General features: G+C 48.0%; 1 protein-coding gene and 1 long non-coding RNA gene across 9 annotated transcripts in view; one reads left to right on the top strand and one right to left on the bottom strand.

The window, feature by feature from the left end:
• PALM2AKAP2 (PALM2 and AKAP2 fusion) overlaps window positions 1–22,670 on the bottom strand; it is a 331,098-nt gene that overhangs the window by 143,937 nt on the left and 164,491 nt on the right. Inside the window, exon 1 of one of the 8 annotated variants that reach the window (XM_038553076.1) lies at window positions 11,240–11,256. The exons of the other annotated variants lie outside the window; for them this stretch is intronic. The gene's annotated coding sequence lies outside the window, so the exon portion shown is untranslated. Of the gene's footprint in view, window positions 1–11,239; window positions 11,257–22,670 lie in introns of those variants that run through there. 8 annotated transcript variants of the gene reach the window in all.
• Window positions 3,569–9,340, top strand: LOC119873973. Its single transcript, XR_005367147.1, has 3 exons — window positions 3,569–4,221; window positions 6,401–6,566; window positions 9,130–9,340. It is a non-coding gene; the product is annotated as an uncharacterized LOC119873973 (long non-coding RNA).

Genomic DNA, 22,670 nt, shown 5'->3' with positions numbered 1-22,670 from the left:
ACAGAGGAAAGACCATGTTAGGACACATGGAAAAACTGGTCATCTGCAAGCCAAGGAGAGTAGTCTCAGAAGAAAGCAAACCTGCTGACACCTTGATCTTGGACTCCTGGCCTCTAGAAGTATGAGAAAATAAATTATTATTGTTTAAGCAGCTCTAGCAAATGAATCCACCTGGGCCAGGGCATAAAATAAGAGAGCCTCTGACTTGCAGCTGATGGGTATGAGACAGTGGGCAATCCCAAGAAGCTGGTTCACGGTAGGGTCTAGGATCAGAATCTTGCCTCAGAGCCAGAGAATGAGAAAGGGCAAGACCAGTGATGTAGGACGAAGAAACAAGAGATGATCCGGATGGATTCCAGAGACAGGGCCAAGGCCCTTGACTGGGATTTTAAATGCTCTTAGCAGACTGCTTGTGTGTGTGTATGTGTGTGTGTTGGGGGGTGGGGGTTGGTTTGTTGAAGGAGTTTGAGTCAGAACTGTTACAGGGCTCAATGTGTTGAAGGCAGAAGGATAAGTGATATCAATTAATGTTTATATTGTTTGATGACCCAGTGTTGTTTTCAATTCAAGAGTGCTTGTGTGATTGGAAAAAAAAAAAAAAAAAAAGCCTGATGTTTCTCAAGTTTAGAAATCCATTTGGGAGTTTGGCTTGACCCACTACAGAAGTCTGGAAGCTAAAACACAGACACTGTTTGACTAGACTTTTGGGATGCATCCATAACTTCGCATCAGAGGATTTATATCCCAGAATCTTCTTTTACCATCATGTGCAAATTTATCTACTTCTTTCCTGGACACAGATGCAAATTTTTAAAGCACCCACAACTCAAAATGATAAAAGATCACTCTGGTGATTTGATAGATGTTGGGGGCAAAATTATTAATGTGAGTTCCTCCCTTCCTGTCTCCCCTCAGTTTCCAAAGGAATCTAGTTTTGGCTGGCTCCATTTTTCTTCCCTCCTTGCCCTTAAAAGAGAGCTCAGTATTTCCCAGCCCAGGAGGGAGACATTTACAATTCAAACTTTGGGAAATAAGTAGAAAGAGCCATGCTGGAAAGGCAAGAGAAAAATGCAAGAGAAAACCAAAAGCATGTGATCAGCTGCCTAGATTTTAGATAGATAAGTAGATACAGGAGAGATAAATGGATGAATGGGTGGGTGGAGGGATAGAAAGAAATAAAAATCCATCTGTCTACCTATTTTTCCATTCATCTATCCACCTACCTATCTATATATATCTGTCAAAAGACACCAATGGTTTGAAGCAAGGAATCAAAGAATCATAATGGACAGTCATTGCCTTGTTCTTTCCAACCCTGGTTTCCATTTATTATGTTAATAGCACCTCAATTTCCCTTTGGGGATGCTGTTCTCCATTTCTAGTCTGTGTGATTGAGATAGGGCTATCTCCATTCTTTACCTTCCCTCCTCAAAAGGGAAGCAGAATCCCAATGTGAGTTTAGGATGAGTGTACAACAAATGCAAGGTGACAAACTGGATCCAATGAGAGCCAACTCTGGGACTTGCCTTAGAATGCTGGAAAAAGAGAACTTTCCCAATGAGTTTGCTAAAATGCTAATATTTAAGCCTGCGGGTACTGGTGGCCACCATATGGGATACGCTTTCCTGAAAACAAAGCAAGCAGAGAGGAAGGCACAGCTGGGAAATGGAATTCAAGGCAAAATAAAAATTCCCGGACTTCACAATTTGGTGAGAAAATAGGATCCTTTTTTTTGAACGCTACTTTGAATCAGAATTCTATCATTCCAAAGAGTACTGACTAAAACAGGAGGGACTCCAAAAGGAGCCACTGCAGAGGATGGAAAAAGGAAGCTCTGTTGAGGTTTGTCAAGAATTAAAAGTAAAGACGGGAATTCCTTTTAGTGATTTTTAGAAGCTGGACAGTGTTGCTGGGCACATGACATTTCACCAAGACTGGACCAGGTGTGGTGGTCCCATTATTTTGCAGAGTCCTTTACAACAGGACTCATAAAATTAGCAAATGCCATCGTTGGAAGAGATCCTGGAAGACATCTGGTCCTATTCTCTACTTAATGCTTGCATCTCTTTAAGCATCTTGAAAAACAGCTCACTCTGATTCTATCTGCAACCCTTCAGGGGATCAGGAAATCACTCCCATAGAGGTAGCTTGTTAGGGTGGGTTGCACTGTGTTCCCCAAAAAGAAACGTTGAAGTCCTAACCCCTGGCACCTCAGAATATGATCTTATGTGCGAAATAGGATCTTTACAGATGTAACCAAGTTAGGATGAGGTTATGAGTATAGGTTCTAATCCAGTAGGGCTGGTGTCCTTCAAAGAAGAGGAGGCCACACGAAGATGGAGGCAGAGATGAGAGTTATGTTGCCAGAAGCTGGGAGAGGCCGGGAAGGATCTGTCCCTGGAGACTTCAGAGAGACCGTAGCCCTGACAACACCTTGATCTGGGATTTCTGGCTTCTAAAACTGAGAGAGAACACTTTGCAACCCAAGGAAAAAAAATGGTTGTTTTAAGCCACCCAGTTTGTGGTACTTTGTTATGGGAGCCCTGGGAAACTGATACATAGCCCATTCCGTTTTTAGCAAGTTCCACGTCCCTGAGGTAAAACTTAACCCTGCACAGCTACTGGTCTGAGCTCAGCTTTCTGGAGTCCAACACAGGCTTATTTCTGCCTCTAGGAAACAGCTTTTAAGTATTCCAGGCTGCGATTACATCCCAGTGAGGTATTTCTTTATGCCCCTACACCATTGGCATCCTGATGCCTCCCCAAACCTGGTTATGGTAGACATGGCCATCACAGCCACATGGTTCAAAACATCCTCAGTAACAAGGATGTGAGCTTGGGGATGAACAGCAACCCGCCATTCAGGGCAACACTTGCTACCACTGACGATCCTCCCAAGTGCCACTTTTTCATCATCGCCTTAAAGAAATACGGTGGTGGTCAAGACAAGGCGAGAAGCTGTTGAAGGAAGAAGCAAAACCATGAGACACAAAGAGAGGGTTGTCCAAAGGCAACATTTAAAAAATATCCTGGCTCCTTTCCCAACTGGAGATGCAGGAATGTTTCTCTTGAAGCTGGTCCCACCCCAAGCTGGGCTTCCAGGCCCCCCACACCCCGTACGAGGCAGGACTAGTGGGAAAGGGGACCCACTCTCAGGGGACCCATATCCCTAGGCCTTAATGCAGAGAAGTTCCCGTTAACCAAAGATAAAGTCCTACATTAGTGGGAAACAAATTACTCAGTGCCGAGGGGAAATCTGGAAAACAAAGAGCAAGCCTTTCAACATCGCCTTCTTATTTTTTTTCTCCAAGAATAAAAATATTACCACACGCTTACAGGATTCTGGGCACACGCTGATCTCACAACGAACAAAAAGGCAAGGTGTTCTGACAAATGTGCCAATTTCTGGCAATGTCACTGACTCCGACATACACCCCCACATTCAGATGACTTGTCTTAGCTTTGGTCTGAAGCCTACTGGGGTAAAGGGGAGCTGCCTTTGTCCTCTTTAACCAGGGCTCTTCACTTTTGCTTTGACGGAGAGTTAAATTGTGGGGCCACTTGAAAGGTAGCTCTTGCAGCTTGGATTAAGACTCTGAAGGGCTGGTTCTGGATTCTACCCTGGGGCTCGTTAGATGGGGGTCAGGTTGAGGTCATTTCTGGAAAGTGCTTTGACAACACCACATGGAAACATGTGCGTGCACTGAGCCACCCACTTGTGCCCACATGCCGAAGGGCAGGACTTCTGTTCTTCACAGAGACGTCTATGAGCCAAACTATGAGGAAACAATGGGTTAAGCGGTGATGAACCCAAGGAGTTTGTCTTTCCCTTAAATTCTTTCCATCCTGGAAAAAGAAGAATTGAGAGGGGGAAAAAATGTGTTTTCCCCCTTCCACAGATGTTTAAAGAGACAATTCCTAACCGATGTAGCAGTTCAGCATTTAGATTAGAGGGGGATCTCTGGAGACAGACTGAGTTATGATCCATGTTCCCACGTGGCCAGGGGTGAAGGAGGGAGCCACCTCCAGCAACTTACAACTTCGATGGGACAAGAAGGATGGACCAGGTTTGAACGACAATAGAAGCAGCTTGCAGCGTCTCTCTGGGTGGACGTCCATACAGCCAGCTAAAAGTGGGCCACGCCAAAGCTCTGGATCCCCTCACTCGTGTAAACCCAACAGGCGTAGGCGCCCTTGCTAAGGGTCTCCTACCAGAATAAGGTATTTAAAGCAACCTACTTGGAGTGGTAAAGATGAAAGGGCGAGCTTGTTGCTGTTGTCATTTTAGCTGGGGTCCTTCCTCCAGAAGAATGTGAGTATTTGAGGCAAATGGAACTGGGGGGCCAGGACTCACCTGCCAGCTTGACCACAAGGGAGAGGGCCTTTTGAATAGTAGTGAGGCATCCTGAGAGGAAAGTGAGAAAGTGGCTGGAACATCCTCGAAGGTCAGAGATTTATGATAAGCTACAGCTGGAAGGACCCAGCTGCTTGCCTTTCCAGCGACTGTGGGGCAGGACAATAGGATGGCAGAGCTGATGCCTGGATACAGGGCACGAGGGAGCGACCGATAGGAGAGGGCCAAAGAGGTACCCTCCTTGCTCCAGCTGCAATCTGCCCTTCAATCTCCAAGTACCTGGAACGCTTTGGCAGTGAATACCTCCCGACACACTCCTTTACCCTTTTGCTTACATGCTTTCCTATTCATGAACATGGACATCTTATAAGGAAGATATTTGCAATATAGGCTTACTTAGTAGGTATGGAATCTGACTCAAAAATTGTATCGGGGTGGGGCACCTGGGTGGCTCAATCAGCTAAGCGTCTGCCTTCAGCTCAGGTCATGATCCTGGAGTCCTGGAATCGAGCCCCATCTGGGCTCCCTGCTTAGTGGAAAGTCTGTTTCTCCCTCTCCCTCTGCCTCTGCCTCTCCTCCTGCTTGTGCTCTCTCTGTCTCGAATCAATAAAATCTTTTTAAAAATTGTATAGGGGGCAGCCTGGGTGGCTCAGCAGTTTAGCACTGCCTTTGGCCCAGTGTATGATCCTGGAGTCCTGGAATTGAGTCCCGCATCAGGCTCCCTGCATGGAGGCTGCTTCTCCCTCTGCCTGTGTCTCTGCCTCTCTCTCTCTCTCATGGATAAATTAAAAAAAAAAAAATTGTATAGGGATAGTGAGTGGTAGTAAGTGCCTTTGAGCAACTACTGTATAAAGTTGGTTAGATAGGGGCTTTCAAATTTAGTGGATGTGAAACTCTAAAGAAACTGCAAACCAACTCACCCTAAATGGACTGCATCTACCTTGGTTATCATTACAGAAACACACATATAAATAATACTTTCATTATATATAACTAACTTACAAATTTGTAAATGATAAGTAAACATGACAGAGACAGCTTTGTCAGGGAACAAGCACACTTAGATGTTGCAGGTTGGTATTTTTTTTAAAGATTTGTTTTTTACATTTTTTTTTAAATTCATGAGACACAGAGGGAGAGAGGCAGAGACACAAGCAGGGAGAGAAGCAGGCTCCCTGTGGGGAGCCTGATGTGGGACTTGATCCCAGGACCCCAGGATCATAATCTGAGTCAAAGGCAGATGCTCAACCACTGAGCCACTCAGGCGCCCCTCAGGTTGGTATCATAAAGTGATTTATTTTATTTATTTTATTTTTAAAGATTTTATTTATTTATTCATGAGAGACACAGAGACACGGGCAGAGGGAGAAGCAGGCTACATGCAGGTAGCCAGATGTGGGACTCGATCCTGGGACTCCAGGATCACACCCTGGGCCAAAGGTGGCCCTAAACCACTGAGCCACCCAGGGATCCCCTCATAAAGTGATTTAATCTCTTGGGATAACAATCTAGAATACATGGAAGGGAAGTATAGCGGAAACTATCCTTCTTCTGTAGAACAGAAACCATCCAGTCCAGGTGAGCTGCTCTCCTTCACGTGGCCCTGTGTTTCACTAAATGAATCCTAGGAATCCTACGTTCTCTGCCAGTGATGGGTATAGGAAAGGCACTGGCCAATGACATATCGAATGAACAATGAAAGAGAAGCCAGATAGGCCCCTTTGGGAAATATTTCCTTGCTCTTGAAAAGAGACATGAAGAAACACCCCTCTCTTCTTCCACTGACGATTGCCATATCCCTGGGGGCTGTGATGCCTGGAATATGGCAGCTATTATGTGACCACGAGAACAGCTGCTCAGTGACACAGATGCCTCCCTTGGGATGGCAGGGCAGAAGCATAGAAGCAAGTGGGGCCCCTTGAGGATGTCACCATGTAGTGAAATTAAACATCTCCAGGGCAGCCCCCCCACAGGAGTTATTATGGGCAATTATATCGCTTCTTTATTGTTTAAGCCAAATGAGAGATAATTTTCTCTTCCTTGTAGCAAAAGACCTCCAGGAAACTATAAGACTGTTTGTAGTCTTTGACACAAACAGAAGATAAATCAAAGTAATGGCCAAAAGATCAAAATTTTTATCCCAAGCTGAAAAACTCAGAGACACGTGTACATGAAAATCACCTTATGAAAAAGAAAAGCAGAATATAAAAGGGTAGGTACACAATCCTAACAATATAAATATTCACCCGGCTTCTACTGAACATCATAAGAAAATTTAACTTCACAGTGATAGCTTATGGTTGAATGTACATTAGATTCTGTTTTCTATATCTTATTACTTAAGTTGAAATATTTATTTTAAAGTTTATGAGAAAGAAAACAGCATCAGACCCCAAATATGAACTTTTGCACAAAATAAATGGCGGATAAAAATCTGTTGAAAAGGAATGGCATGTCCTTTAGGAAATGCTTCTAGAACTAGTCATTCCGTGTCAGTGATTTGGAGCTTTCTCCTTGGATGTAATTACTCATTACAATAAGCCACATGTATGAAACATCTTTTCAAAGAATGTCAAACACAGACTTCAAAGAAGAGAAAGGGTAGGATTCTAGAGAAATGAGGAAGACCAAGGGAAAACAAAGCAGTAGACTGTCAACATCTCTTACACAATGAATTTCCGAAAATATGTCGTAAGTACAGCCTGAGGCTTGGCTTAATTGGCACAAACACAAGGGAAATAGAAAATCTAAGTCAGAGGGGTTGTCACACTGAAAAATTAGTCTGCATCTGTCTGAACATCAGAGAAAATGTGGAACCAGGAAAATCCAGACATAAAGGAACCCTGTCTAATTCATCTGATGGAAAGGCTATTGGAATATTTTTATAGTAGGCAATTACAGCATTTTATTTTTGGAATTCCTCTTTCAAGCATCACTGATGAAAGTAAATTCTGATATAGTATTGACAGTTAAGTTAGGATAGATCGAAATCAAGGTCAAGAAAATTATTGTAATATTGGAAGGTTCGCTATGAACTGCAGCAAAATAATTCAAGAAATCACATTTAATTACATTTAGTCAAATGCACTTTCCCCTCTAAGCTTTCTCACAGCGAGCTGTCATTCAATTTCCCAAATATTGAGTCAACACCTTCTATCAAGGCTTTATTAAATATTAGCATTTTTCTGAGCTACAGCTTAAAGTTAAATGTTTTCAGATCTGGATTTTGATGGGGGTCAAGTTTCTTTTGAATTTAATGAAGTATTACCAGTTGAAGCCAGTTTAATGAGATGAAAGAGATGTCAGGTTACTGCAAGGTGCACAGTGGAATAAGAAAAAAAAAAAAAAGCAACTCAGAGTTTTAGAAGACAAGTAAGCATATTCCACATAGGGATTTTACCTTGTTATAGATAGCAAATATTTAGGGCAGGAATAGTCTACAGATGTGCTCTGCTTTCTAGAAAGTTAATACACTAACTATCTGAAGTGGAATTTTTAATTCTAAAAGAAGTCACCTTGCATTGTCTTTAAAAGGTCAGTTCTCCATGGATACAGCCATTTGATTTTTATAATTAATAATTTGTAACAATTACACATAAAAGGAGATTTGGGGGAATATATTTGTTACTTAAAGATCCCTTGAAGAGACTAGAGATATATTTCACTATCCTAATTTATATTAGACACCCCAATAGTACCCTTAAAAATAGAGAGGATTAAGGATCTCAAAATCAATGGAGAAGTTAGCTCCAAAAAATGGTCAAGATGGAAAGGAGAGATGAGGTCATAGGCACCTTTAGTGAATTTTTATGACCTCATCAGGATTTTTTTTTAAAGACTTTTTTAAATAGATTTTTAAGATTATTTATTTATTTATTCATGAGACATACAGAGAGAGAGAGGGGGGCAGAGACAAAGGCAGAGGGAGAAGCAGGCTCCGTGCAGGGAGCCCGACGCAGGACTCGATCCCGGGACCCCAGGATCAGGCCCTGGGCTGAAGGCGGTGCTACAGCGCTGAGCTACCCGGGCTGCCCTTAAGGATTATTTCTTAAGTGATATTGCACCTCCTGATGTTGAAAAGAAACTACCTGTGGTGATTTATGCAATAAATTCGTATCTCATTACTTGTTTTCTATATAAATGATCTTCTTGATGGCACCAGATACTCCGACTTACAGAGTTTTAAACCAGAATATGGTTTAAACCAGAGTGAGGTGGACACTCATGTCCAGAAAGCCTGGTCTCACACCGAGTGCTGTGTCTCCCATCAGCAAGGAGGTCTCCCAGGCTCAGGGGCTCTGACTCCCACACCACAGCCTTCTGATTCTCCCTACACTGTGGACACCTGAGCCCCACCAGAATATCGGTAAAATGGGCAGAGTTTGCAATTTGGAATAAAGTACATGCACACAATGGAATATTATGCAGCTCTGAGTGTATGTAAATGAATATGTTCGTACATACTAACGCGGAAAACTCTCCAGAATATGTCATTAAATGGAAAAAAAGAAGCTTCAAAACACTGTAGGTCGCATTATATCTTTTGTATTAAAAGGGGAGGAGAATGAGAATATATTTTTGTATTTGGTTACATTTGTATACAGGAAGGCATTGGCAAGAAATCAACTCAAGGTGGTTTACTTTTGGGGGAGTGGCAGAGGGGACAATAAGTGGGCATGCCTTCCAAATAAGACATCTCGATGTGTACCTTTTTATAAGATTTGCACTTTGGTTATTTTGTGTATTTTTAAAGATTTTATTTATTTCTTTGGCAGAGAGGGAAAGTGTGCACAAGCAGAGGGAGAAGGAGAAGCAGGTCTCCTCTGAGCAGGGAGCCCAATGTGGACTTCGATCCCAAGGACCCCGGGATCATGACCTGAGCCGAAGGCAGATGCTTAACCGACTGAGCCACCCAGGCGCCCCAGATTTCCACTTGGAATCGTGTGAATGTATCGCATAGTGAAAAAACAATCCATTAAACAAAGATAAACTCAGCAATGCCCTTCCCATGTCGCCGTCTGTGGTGATAACTCATGAAAACCTTTTAAACCAGATGCTCCTGGTTTGGTAGCTACTTTAAATGTTTTATATATGAGTCACTTTGAGGGCCACAGAACTCAGGCTCAGGAATCTGTTCCCAGAATCAGAATGTCCATTCCCTACTCACACTGGCCTCAGTTTTCTAGCAGCCACTTGTGTCCATGCCTATTCCAACATGCTCTTAGTCTGAATAGACTTTCGTACCAGTCAATTGAGCCAATAGCTTAGCACTGATGCATAGCAGCACGGCTGTGGATATCTGCCACCGAGCTTAAAAACCTAACCGTGCAGCCTGGGAAGCATATCCTAAGGCATGTTCTACATTTTTTTTAAAGGATTTTATCCATTTGTTTGAGATAGAGAGTGAGAGCAAGCATGAGAGATAGAGAGCATGAGCAGGGGGCAGAGGCAGAGGGAGAGAGAGAAGCCCCCCAAAGTGGGGCTCGATCCCAGGACCCCGAGACTATGACCTAAGCTGAAGGCACTCAACCGACTGAGCCACCCAGGTGCCCTCGTTTGAATCTTTTATGTTTCATTTACGTTTTCCTAATTTCTGTTTCTGCCAGTCACCTTAAATGGCTTGTGGGCTACTGGGGTAAGAACCTGAGAACAGGTGGATGGAGTGGAGAGGGAGGGAGGAGAAGAAGAGAGAGGGAAGGAATGTGGAGAGACAGAGGGGAGAGACCGCGTGGAAAAAGAAAAAATGGAAGGGGGGGCGTGGAAGGGAAGGATAGAGGGAAATAGAGTAACAAAAACCAACACGTTAACCAGGTATTGGAAACCACGAGCACATTTTGTCAAAAGAATACCTTTTGGGGAAAAAAAAAAAAAAAAGAATACCTTCTGGGGAACCCTGGGTGGCTCAGTGGTTTAGCACCGCCTTCAGCCCAGGGCCTGATCCTGGGGACCCGGGATCGAGTCCCACATCGGGCTCCCTGCATGAAGCCTGCTTCTCCCTCTGCCTGTGTCTCTGCCTCTGTCTATCATAAATAAATAAATAAATAAATAAATAAATAAATAAATAAATAAATAAATAAATCTTAAAAAAAATACATTTCAATTTTCAGGCTAGCCCACAAAAGCCTGTTGAGCTGGTCCAAAGGACCATTTTCTCACCCATTCCCAAGTGTGTAGAGGGCTCAAGGGAAAACATAAGTAGAGGAGGCCACTTCTGGAGTCCGGCTTCCATACCTTGCCACCCCCTCCCCCAGGACTAATGGGGTCTGGTTTTCATGCGGCTTGGAGACCCAAAGGCTAGCTGGCTTCTTCTTGTTAAGAACAAACCAAACCAAACCAAAAGTTTCCCTCTCTGGTCACCCACCTTGTCTCAGTTAGACATTAGGGAGAAGTTTGCTCAATTATGTGTAGGCAGTAATGACTCACTAACTTGTTCAGAGACATTTTCCCCGCTTTGAGCATCCTTAGGATAGCTGGGGCCGGTGGGGGCCCAGGGGATGGCTCAGACTTGTACAGCATCTCACAGCCAGACCACTACCCATCCTCGGGTTTCCTGGCTCCCCTTCCAGACTTTCATGGACTTAAATCTTTGCTTGTTTTTCAAAGCCACTTAGAATTTAAAGCAGCAAAAGTGCCTGCTTTTAATTCTAGTAAAAGGACCCAGGCAGCAGACAAGTACTTACTGAACGTTAACTGGTGCATACAGGATGCCGGGCAGGATGCAGATGGGTGTTATTAGCCGCAGCTGAACCTGCCTCGAAGCTGCTGGGATGAGCCCAAAGGCTCGAGAGAGAGAGAGCAGAGAAGCGGCAAGAAAGCAGCTCTGGATGGCAGGAGCTGGTCTAGGGAGATGGGACCCGGGGCAGAGGCCCTAGGCAAGCTGCTTACCTCTCCTGAGCCTCAGTGTCCAAAAGAAACACACAGAACCCTTTTCAAAGTGTATAAATCTTCCCACTTGATCCCCAAATCACCTTGAAAAATTCTCCTCCCATAAGGATTCGAGCAATTTAGTAAGTAATTGAGGTCAGCTGAGCCTGGGGGCAGGCAAAGTTGATGACACCCCATTCTAGAACGGAGGAAGGGGAGGGTCACCGTGACTGGATGGCTTTGTTCAAGGACACCAGGAAGAGAAGGACTCGTGGCCCAAAGCCTGGTTCTTTCCTCAATACGAGGGAAGCATCCATTGTTTGCAGAGCTCGGGGACCTCAGAACTGAGAAGAGTAACGGTGGACAGGCCAGGCCTATGCAGGCACAGGGCAGAGAGCAAGCACCGAGCAGGCCTCCACTCCAGGGACACCAGAGTCAAGAGAAGGTGTGACAGGGAACTGAGTGTGTGTGGTGGGGCCTTTCTACTCTTTTAGGAGCATCCCAAGGACACCCGTTTCTCTCTTCTGCCTTCAAAAACTGGCCTGCTCTTGAGGGAGGCGTGTGGTTGTCCAGACCCGTCTGAGACTGGGTCGGAGGGTTTAATTCAGGTGAGGGATATATTCACACAAATCTAAACCGCATTTTCTAATCACCTTTCAATAACAAAACAAAACAACCAAACACCAAAAAAAAAAAAAAAAAAAAAACCCTCATTGTATCTTGTTTTCCAATATATTCTTGAATTTAAAGGGGACCTCAGGGGTGTTCTTAATCACCACTCCCCACACCCAACACTATGACGGGAAACCAGCAGGATGGATAATTGTTGCTACTTCACCCCTTTGCTTTACATTAAGAGTTGAGCTGGTTCCCTCGTTAGTTCCATTCGTGAGGCCAGTTCATTTTGTAGACACCTGCTGTGGCCAAGCACATGAGGAACAAAGCTATAAAGACAGGGGCCTAAAGAAGCTCTTGGAAGGACAGGCACAGAGAAAGGTGATGCCAATACGGAGAGGACAGAGATGCTGACCAACAGCTTTAAGCCTGGTTTACTGCACTCTGCCAAGGTTGGTGAGGTGTGTGTGTGGGGGGAGGGTCCGGGCATTCATTCCCATTGCCCGTAGTGGAATGGGACAGATGGGTGCCAGGGGGGCCATACAGCTGCTGAGAGTTCCTAAAGCCACACAGCTCTCAAATGCCTCCTCTGTCCTCCTGGCCGGACTTAAAACAGAAGACTGGGACCAGAGGGCCGTGTAGAAAAGACAAAACGGGAATCAAGGAGCCCGATGACATCTGCCCAAGTCCTCAGTGCCACCATCCGGCTCGCCACTCCGACAGAGAAATGCAGACAAATGTGTCCACAGTGATAAGGCCAAATGGCTCAGGGAGGAGTTGCCATGATTGCTCCATTTCTTTAAAAAGCTCTGGAAGCCACAGCTTGCAGGAGCAAGGAGTCCCAGAGAGAATATCATGGAAATGAAAGGACATGAAATAAAGGGATGGAAAAAAGAGAAGCGTCTCTGCCCAGGGATCCAGGGTCAGCCAGCAGGAGGCACAGGGCAGACCAGTGATCCTCCGTGAGGTTACTCTGCACGGGCTAGGAGAGCCCAAGTTGGCACAGGGAGAAGGACCTGATGTGGCCGGGGGAGCAGGGTGGGGACAGCAGCTAGCCACGATGGATACGCTTCTCCTTGCAGAGCTTTACCAACAGCTTTGCGAGTGGCCGGCTGCCTGGGGACAGGGTTGCATGACACCTGCAGGCGTTCCACTTGGCCAAGTGTGTGGAGGGCAGGCATGTGTTTTAACACCGAGTGAGCGCTCACGAGTTGGCTGGTGGGCGCGTGAGTGAGCCATGGTTTGCCCAAAGCCTTTGGGATCCTCCTCCCCTGCCCCTGCTGTGACCCGCAGAAATTCCTACCTGGCTTCGCTGACATCCGTGGCGTGTCTTAGCCTGCTTTCTAGACTGTGAGCTCCGGGAAGGCCGGGGCTTTCCACGCTTACCTCTCTCCATCTACTGCGGCTGCCAACTTGGTGCCTGATACCGAGAAGACACGCATCCTTCCACTCACTCACCCACTCACCTGTGGGGTTTATCTTCCTGCCCAGCGTCTCCTCTAGTGTTTTCTAGAAAATGACCCTTCATCCAACCCTAACATTATGGTTGGAGGGAGATTGCACATCCTTTAAAAACCTGTCCCCACCTCATCCCAGATTGGACATAGGTAGACATTCAGAATGGCCAAGGGCTCTCTGGTCCAGGGATGGACAATGATCCAGGCTGGGCCACTCAGAGCTCTTCCCAGAATCCAGGAGCCCTGTCTCCTTGTTGCTTTTTCGAGGTGGGGCTGGAAATGGAGGGCTTGACAGTGGATGGCAGGCGTCTCTCCAGCTGTGTGGACAGAGTCTGCCTGAAAAGGCTGATGTTGACTCTCAGGAAGAGGTAGAGGCGGTGGGTGAAGAGTCGAGGCCAGTGGCACTTGGAGCCCTGGGCAGTCACGCCTGCAGCCCAGCTGCCACCCCGCCCTTCCTGTGACCAGGCTCTGGGAGTGCCCGATTTTCCCATTCCAGTTCAAATCGGGTTTTGTCACGTGTAACACCAGGGCTTCTGACTAATACATGGAATGAATTACTAATTGGTATCATCAAGTCCCTGTGCAGCCCGGAGAACCACCAGGAGACACGTGATCATCATGCTCATCCTCCCTCCCACTCTTGATGCCTGGAGTCCACGTCAATCCAAGAAGCACACCAGGCTCGGAACACAGGTGGTGGCACGTGGGGCTGCCTAATTCTGCAGGAGCACCAGTATGTGGGGGAAGTCACAAAAGTCCCCGTGAGCAGAAAGCAAGATGAAGAGCCTGGACAATCAAGAGGCTCAGTGCAAGTATCAGAGAAAAGAAAGCCACTGGAATAAAAGCAAAGATTGAAAACTCAGCAGAGGGTGGATTCTGACCTATGGATCTAGAAGGAAGCGTTTTCTTTCCAGTACCTCCTGTGTTTGTGTTTCCCGGTGCAGCTGAGGAGGCCACTGCCACGCTGTTGTGGGATCACACAGAGTCAATATAGGTTCTCCATGTCTGGTTCTTGGGCCAACAGCCTCAGCATCACCCAGGAATTTGTTAGAGATGCAAATTCTCAGCTCTGCCCCCAGACCTCCTGAATCAGGATCTCTAGGGGTGGGACACAGCAATCTGTTTTAATGAACTCTCCAGGGGATTCTGATGCATGATGACATTTGGGAACCCCTGGCACAGTGTCTGGCTCAGTTTGCAGCTCTGGTGCTAGGTTCTTGGGTTTGGCCGGGACCACAATATGAATAGTGCCCACTGGGTTTGCATTCTGGCTCAGCCACTTACTCTCTCTGCCTCAGACTCTTCCTCTGTAAAACAGAATTAGGAGTAGTAGCCACTCATTGTTTCTCTGAGGACTTAATGACATAAGGCACAAAAAGTATTTAGTTGAATACCCAGCCTACAGGGTAAGCACTGAGTAAATGGGGTTAGTTGTAGGATTTTGCTGCTGCTCTGATTCCATGGTAGGGCCTGGGCCCAGAGTGGCCAGAAAGGACCTCTCCCCAGACTTGCTCCTCTAAAACACTCACTTCCTGTAGCATCTACTTGTTTTTTTTCTGTCTAGCAAACTTCTACTTACCCGTCCAACACCTTATCTCCTCCGTGATGGCTTCCCAGAGCCGAGTCTCCCTTCCTCCTCTAAGAATCCTCCATTCAAAGCCGTCAGCCTGCCTGGCTGTAAACCCTGGCCCTGCCTCTTCCTAGCTGTTTGATCTTGGGAAAGTTTCTTCACTTTTCATGCCTGATTTGTAAAACGAGATGAATAATTGTATTTACCTATGGGATTGTTGGGTGGGGGGGGATTAAATGAGGCAATATGTCCAAAGGCTTACAACAGTGGCTGGCATGCAGTAAGTGCTCAATAACTGTTAGCTCTGTCTCCTGGAGCTTACCACTCTGCAGGTATGGGGCGGATGAGGGAACGAGTGAACCAATGTGGGTCAGGGCTAGGTCTTCGGGGAGGTGAGTTGAGGGCTTGCCTCGGACATAAAGCATAAGGGGCACAGTGAACTCAGGTCCAATAAAACTTGGAATCATTCCAGTTAAAAAGGAGTTTCAGTAAAACTTTATTTGTAAACACAGGCAGATGGCCCATGGCCATAGTTTGCTAATTTGATTTTTTTAAATATTGCATTAAAGTATTATTTGTCTTGGTTACTGAGGCATGGGACATGGGACATGATGGTTTAATCTGCTCTTTCCCCTCTGGCTAAACCTGCAAACACAGGCCCCATGGTTCCCCAGCAATGGGGTGCCCTTCCTTGCTCTCCCAGGGGTCTCAGACTCAGCAAGGAGGTTCCTGCCCAAAGAACTCAGAACTTGGCTCCTTTCTAATCAGCTCCAAGACTAATTTTTTTTTAAGATTTTATTTATTTATTCATGAGAGACAGAGAGAGGGAGAGGCAGAGACACAGGCAGAGGGAGAAGCAGGCTCCATGCAGGGAGCCCGACGTGGGACTCGATCCCAGGTCTCCAGGATCACACCCTGGGCCGAAGGCGGCGCCAAACCACTGAGCAACCCGGGTTGCCCTAAGACTGAATTTTTAAAGGGAGTATAAACTCAAAGCACACCGATGTCTACCTGCAGTTTTCAGATAAAGTCAAATAGGTGTATTTATACATATACACATATATATGTATGTATAGATATATTCAGCTTTGTGACATTTTCTGAAATTTTCGAGGATGTGTGTGTCCATAACCAAACTGAAAATAGAGTCCCCCTCTTTCAAAAACATTTCCTTGGAGATGTGATACGCCGCCAGAAGGGTCTGCTGCGGAACATACGTGCTCACATTTCAGAGGCCTTCCTCATCCCGAGAGGGACAGTCAGCGGCTGTGCTGGCTTTTTTATGGGGTTTTGCCTCATTAAGAGGTGGCCTGTTTTGCAGCACGCATGCCATCTTTGTTTGAGGGGCAACTGCTCACTACGTAATCGGTTGTGCTTGCAGAGACAAGCCAAATGCTGGGCCCTGTGCCCTAACACACAGGCAGCTGTGATAAGAAAAGGGGTTTTCTTCCTATTACAGTACATGTTGCAAACCGTGGAAGGGGATTTCTTTCCTTCTTCTTTTTAATTACCATGCCTCTAAAATGGAAACCGTTCAGGGAAGTGAGAGTGGTGTGCTCTTGCAAGGTAGCCACATGTGTCACCGTGCTGATTCAAAGTCAGATCACAAGTAGGTTTCTCTTTCTCTTTCAGGCTGACCCTGAAGTCTCTGGACCTTTGTCCTCTGTGGCATGCAGGCTCTGAGGGGGTCCACTCCTGGGACGAAGCCCCAGGAGGGGCTGACGAGGGCTTTGGATCAGACCAGATCATAGGCCCTGCCTCTGCAGGGCTCACTAGCGAACCAGCTGGGCATGCACCCGTCTGCACTGAGCCCCTGCAGCACCCTTTCGAGTTCTGAACCGCATACCCTGCCAGGCAGACAGGAGCCGTGTGCCTTGTCCTTCTCAGCTTCAGAGCTGTCATCAAGGAGGCACGTAGTAGGTACTTCGTGCATGCTTACTGAATGACAACACCTCTATGAAGACGAGTCCTCAGGAAGCTGCTGCCTGAGTCAAGGCTGGCCACATGCCACCAGAACCAGCTTCGAGTGGCAGCCCTATTAATTACTGGCTACATTCTGGGCAGGCTAGTGAGCCGTATCAAGCCTTAATTCTCCACTCCATAAAACGGGGGTAATAATATCTACCTCATAGGGTTACCACGAGACAAAGATTAGCTGGCACTCATAAAAACATGTGGCAGGCTGTATTATTCTTCCCAATTATTTTTTGCCTTCCCTATAAGAGGATTATACATCCCCACCCAATGCCAAGAGACTTGCGTTGCTGTCCTCCTGGAGGCTTACTTCCCTACCCCCGTCGACATGAGGCTTGGCCATATGATTTGCTTTGGCCGATGGAACACAAGCTACACATGCCACATCCAAACATGAACTCCAAGAGCCATGAATGGTTCTGGTCTTTTTCTTCTGACAGGAGAATGCCATGAAAATGGAGTGTCCCACAGAGGGGCTGCTCCTTCTCCCTGAGTCTCGGAATGGCCACGCTCAGAGCAGGGTGCTAAGCCCCCTACACACGTTACTGTGTTTAAGCCTCATAATTGTGCTGTGAGATTTGGTGATACGGTAAGGGCACCTGGTGCCTGGGGTGATGGAAGTTTGTGAGCCTTCTGTCCCCACAGTACGGTGCCAGAGTCTGCAAAGGTTAGCATCCTGCGGCACTCCCCATAGACTGCCAGTGGGGCAGACGTCCCCACTTTGGCTTCCTCCTCTAGGCGGGGAAGTTCTAACATTATCCACATTATACAGATGAGGAAACTGAAGATTTCAGAGGTAAAAAAGCGTGCCCAGGGTCATCGAGCCAGTCACAGCAGACCTCAGGTTGGAAGCCAGCCACCCCCGACCTCAGAGCCCTACGCCTTGTGTGGGCCATCTCCTGTGTTCCCGTGGTCCCTTCTGCCTCTGACTTCAGCCTGAGAAATACACCCTAAGCTACACCGTCCTTCAGTTTGGAGCCACCAGGCTGTCCATCATGCTGTCCAGAAAATACCTACCCCAGACTAAGGAGTAGTTAGAGAAAAGTGATATTGGGCCAGTGGGCGTGGGGCTTTCAATTCCTCTTCTGATTGGCACCTATATTTGGCCAAAGTGAAGCCTGTTGACTTTACACTTGCAGGGGGAACCCCACCACCAACGTGGACCCTGTGAACATTTATTCATATGCCAGGCCCTGCATTAAGCACCGGTGCTCTTCAAGACATGGCCCCTGGTCCTTAAGGAGTCGCACCTTAGTGAAGAGAGACGGATGTGCAAATAATTAACCAGATGACTAAGCCTTCTAAAGAGGGAGAGGAGAAGGGAGGACGGGTAGAGCTGGAGGAGAGAGATGAACTTGGCCAAACATCGGGGCCAGCTCCAGGGAGGAGGTCACATTTACACCCGGCTTGGTAGAATGAGTCCTCTTTCACCTGGTAGATGCTGAGAAGGCCTCTTGGAGAAAGAGCATGCCCAGAGCACAGGGAATGGTCCTCACCGGAGCAATGTCCCGTGGGGTGGGGCACACTGTATGCCTAGAAACAGTGGTTGGAACCCGATTTGTGAAGAGTCTAAATCCCAGCCTAAGAGATCTGGTTTTACGCTCTGTGAAAATATAGCTTAAGTCCAGTCTTTAACACCCTGCCCAGGAAGGGCTCAGCCTGAGAGGCAGTTCCAGTCTTTCTTGAATGCGTGCGGCTTTGAAAAACGCAACCTGGACGCTGAGTAGAGCATCAGCACAGAGGACAACCAGACCCCTCCTTCTCCTGAAGAATCCAGCATAGGATAAACACGGCTGTCGGAAGCTCAGCATGGTGACAAGGTTCATTCAGTCACTGAACACATATTTACTGAGCACCTACTGCGGGCCAGGCGTGATTCCAGGCATTCGGGAAACATCAGGGAATACAAATCCCTGCTCTCCCGAAGTTTTCGTTCTAAGGAAACGTTTTCATAGCAGCAAGCGCCACGATTATCCACTTATGATCTCATCTAGTCCTTATAACAACCCTATGAAAGAATGCTATTCTCTTAGTTGTACGGATGGGTAAACTGAGGCTCGGAGCTGTTGACTCATCCTGAGGCGAGGCGGTAAGTGGCAGGGCCAGTAGGCATTGCTGGGGGTGTGCTCCCCAGGTGGGCTCCGGGCCCCTTGCCCTGACCTGCGTCTCCTCGTTGTGAGTAGTTGTGTAGGAGGCTGAATTCTAGTCTCTCCGCTCACGGGGAAGGCTGTCCCTCCTTCTGCCTTCTACTTTAACCTCTTAAAGAGTCTATACTTCACTAAGCTCCTCATTTTTTAAAAAAGATTTTATTTATTTATTCAAGAGAGAGAGAGAGAACACAAGTGGGGGTGGGTGGAGGGAGAGGGAGAATCTCAAGCAGACTCCCCACTGAGCAGGGAACCCCAATGTGGGGCTCGACCCCAGGGCCCTGTGATCATGACCTAAGCTCCTCATTTTTAGAGGTGAGGAGACACTATCTTCCTTCCCAATACTCGCCAGCCATGCTCCTCAAAGTGCGTGCCCCTCCACGGTCAGATACCCATCGGTGATGAGGTGAGTCTACAAATGGAGAGAAAATATTTAGAAACTTTTAGAGCAATGTGTTCAATCTAGGGATAAAAATTGGTGCTTGTATTCTGTGGGGTTGTTTTTTTTTTTTTTTTTTTCATTTTTCTAGAATTTCCTTCATTGCGCTTCACAAGAGTTAACATTCTGGGATGAATTGGAAATTGAAAAAGAAGAAAATAAAATCGGATTCTTCACCAAGACCGTTAGAAAAGCATTGTTCTCAGGGAGTTCGAGTTCAGGGGCTGGGCGGGTTGCATCCCTGAGAACAGAGAGACCCTAATGGCAAGGTCCAGGAAACACCTGTGGGGGTGCTTCCTCTGTGTCAGCCTCCTTTCCATTTCTAGCAGGTGGGTGGGGTTTGTGCTCTCCTGCTTGGAGGGAGGAGAGTTACAGCAGGAGCTGCTTTTGGTGAGTGGGCCTTTGGGTCTTTTGCAAAAGCCAAAATTCATTAAGGAAATTAAGCCGGGCCTCCTGGGGGACGGGTGGGCACTTTCCTCCCGGAGCTGAAGAGGGGAGTGCTCAGCCGCTGGGCTGGGTGTGCAGGAGACCCATGGCGGGGGTGGGGGGGGGGGGGTGGGCAATGATGTGGTGTGTGTAGGGAAGCTGGCTCCCAGCCTCTGCCCAGGTCCTTGTCCCCAAGCAGGGCTCAGAAGCCACACAGGCTAATGAAGGGTCTGTGAGGGCCAGAACAAGGCATCCGAGGACAAACTGGCGGGGGGGTGAGGGGGCAGTGATGCTGGGCCTTGTCGTGCTGCGGGGCATGGCACCTCTGCACAAGCCTGCATCAGAGGGAACCCCAAGAAGACTGTCATTGAATTGCCTGCCAGGCCAGCAACCCTGGGCCTCGGTCCAATATAATTTGATTTAGAGAAAGCAAAGAGGGGCACCTGGGTGGCTCAGTCCATTAAGCATCTGCCTTTGGCTCGGGTCATGATCTCAAGGTCCTGGGATCGAGGCCTGAGTCGGGCTCCCTGCCCAGCGGGGAGTCTGCTTCTCCCTCTCCCTCTGCACCGCCCCCCCCCCCCCAGCTTGTGCTCTCTCTCTCTCTCTCTCCCTCTCACTCTCTCTGTCAAATGAATAAGTCAAATGTCTCTAGGGATCCCTGGGTGGTGCAGCGGTTTGGCGCCTCCCTTTGGCCCAGGGCGCGATCCTCGAGACCCGGGATCGAATTCCACGTTGGGCTCCCGGTGCATGGAGCCTGCTTCTCCCTCTGCCTGTGTCTCTGCCTCTCTCTCTCTCTCTCTGTGTGACTATCATAAATAAATAAAAAAAATTTTTTTAAATAAATAAATAAATAAAATCTCTCTAAAAAAAAAAAGGGAGAGAGAACAAAGAATTGGCTTCTTGCATGTGGGGCGTGGGCCAATTATTTATACCCACTAACTTTGTGAACGAGTTTCGGAGTGTCGGAGCGTCCAGGGTGTGGAGGGAGCCACAGCCGTCCCATCCACCTGGGCCCAGAACCCGGCTGTGGAGCTGCAGAGCCTTTGCAACTGCTCTCTTTGCCCGGATACTCTCGGCGTTGCTACTTCTCTAATTTTTCAGGTGTCAGCTGAAATGTTCCATCTTCACAGAGCCTTTCTGCGAGGGGTGTGTGTGTGTGTATTGCATGCACACATATGTGCGTGTATGTGTTTGTGCATGTAGGTGTTCACCCGTCTGATGTGTGCATGTATAAACGTGTGGCATGCACATACACGTGTGTGACATGCATGTGCGTGTATGTGTGGTGTGTTTACACGTGGGGCCCGTGTACACATGTGCCATGCATGTATGCATATAGGTGTGTGCATGTGTGTAAGTGCACATGTGTGATGCATGCATGTGCGTGTGCACACGTGTGCGAGGGGGAGGGGCAGGGAAGGACCACGCATCCCACGGCCTTGCTGTTCACAACCCTGCAGGAGCCGTTCACCTGTTGCCCTCTCACCATTTTAGCCCCTCACTCCCCAGGTGTCCCTTGGTCTGTGTCAAGCTCCACAGTTGTGTAGCCAGGACAGGAACCGGGTCTAGGGCCACCCCCCAAAACTCCAGGGACGCCGACATACCGCTGGAGGAGAGCCGGAGATTATTCGCGTGCAGACCCAGGGCCTGCCCGGGCCAGCCTTTCCTGCTGGGCCGCCCAAAGTGAAGTGACGCACAGCCGCCCAGGCAGCCCTGAACGTCACTCTGCTCTGCTCACCTACCCCCCCAGTCTACCCCCCCAACCCCAACACACTCACACTCATACACACTCACACCCAGGACGCGGGGCCCTGGGAGCCACTCGGCTCAGAGCAGGAGCTGCTCTTCCCAAAGCCCACTGTCCCCCCCCAGGGGGCAGGATGGCACCCCCAGGCTGGCCAGAGGAGCCCCGACGGTTTCCTGTTGCTGAGCTGCCTCCAAGTCCCCGGGGAAAGGCTTCCGCTCAGAGATCTGGTCACTTTTGCTCTTAGTTGGGCCTATAAACAGGAAACGGGGAGAGCTGCCTAGGAAGGAGCTAGCGCTGTCATCAAAAGAGCCACTGTTGAGTTTCCTTCTCTCCTGAGATTCTGGGTGCAGTTTCCATCCGCTGGGAGTCAGGAGGGGGGCTTCCCACCCCCTGGGTGCTGCGGGGCCTGGAGCTGCCCCACAGACCAGGCCTCTAGGCCCAGCGCGGCCTCTGCGCGCCCAAGGCGTCCGTACGGCCAGGGCTGTGCCAGAGGGGCTAGTTGCGGGGGCGGCTCCCAGCATTTCTGAGCCTCGGGCCTAGCACCCCCTCCCTCTTCATCCGTTCATGGACCCAACAACTATTGGCGGGGTCCTGTTTGTGTACCCCGCACCGTGTGGGACTGTGGTGCTGGGAGCGCGGTCCTTTGCTCTCACGATGTCAGGCCGGTGGTGGAGAGAGACCCCAGCCGGTCACACACACACACCCCCACCTGCTCGAGACAGCACCCCTACTTGCCCCACTGTGAATCTGAACACAACCAAGTTAGCCATCCCTGGCACACTCATTCTCAGTTTTCTGTTCCTGTTAGAGCTTCCCGGAGCAAGCCCCCGGTGGCTTTAGGCCTGTCTGCAAATTTTGTGACACTTCTCCCTTCAAGACATGGGGTCTAACAGCTCTCCCCTCGTGCAGTGCCTGGCTTTAGCGAGCCCCTTCTTTTTTTTCCCCAGTATTTGCCTATATCATTTTTTAAAAGATTTTATTTATTTATTCATGAGACAGAGAGAGGCAGAGACACAGGCAGAGGGAGAAGCAGGCTCCATGCAGGGGACCCTGATGTGGGCCTTGATCCCAGGACCC

This window comes from Canis lupus, chromosome 11 (genome assembly GCF_011100685.1).
Source record: "Canis lupus familiaris isolate Mischka breed German Shepherd chromosome 11, alternate assembly UU_Cfam_GSD_1.0, whole genome shotgun sequence".
In the NCBI taxonomy this organism is placed as follows: domain Eukaryota; kingdom Metazoa; phylum Chordata; class Mammalia; order Carnivora; family Canidae; genus Canis; species Canis lupus.
Note: the sequence above shows the minus strand (reverse complement) of the source record. Positions and strands in the feature narration are given on the sequence as shown.